We start from the raw sequence: 403 nt of genomic DNA, 5'->3' as shown, positions 1-403 counted from the left end.
ACTGGAGGCTTGCACAGCCCGAGCTGCGACGCTCAGCGTTCCTTGGACCTTCCACGGTCCGTGGACATCCCGTGTCCCTTGGCTGTTCCGCGTCCCCGGGTGTTCCATGTTCGCCCAGTTTGTTCCCGCACGCTCCCAGCCACTCCCAGCTGCTGCCAGCTGCACTCAGCACGCTCCCAATTTCTCCCGGTAGCCCTCAGAGTGGTCCCTGTTGCTCGCAGTTTGACCTCTGTTACCCAATTCTGGTCCCAGTGGGTTCCGGTCCTGGTTCTGGTCCTGGTGTAACCTGGCATCCCAGTCTGTCCCAGTCCACCCCAGCCTGTCCCAGTCCGTCCCGGTCCCTTCCCGGCAGCCGCCGCCGTTTCCCGGCTCCTGCCCCTCCCCCCCCCGGAGCCGCCGCCGG

This window comes from Corvus brachyrhynchos, unplaced genomic scaffold (assembly GCF_000691975.1).
Source record: "Corvus brachyrhynchos isolate BGI_N302 unplaced genomic scaffold, ASM69197v1 scaffold461, whole genome shotgun sequence".
Lineage (NCBI taxonomy): Eukaryota > Metazoa > Chordata > Aves > Passeriformes > Corvidae > Corvus > Corvus brachyrhynchos.
Note: the sequence above shows the minus strand (reverse complement) of the source record.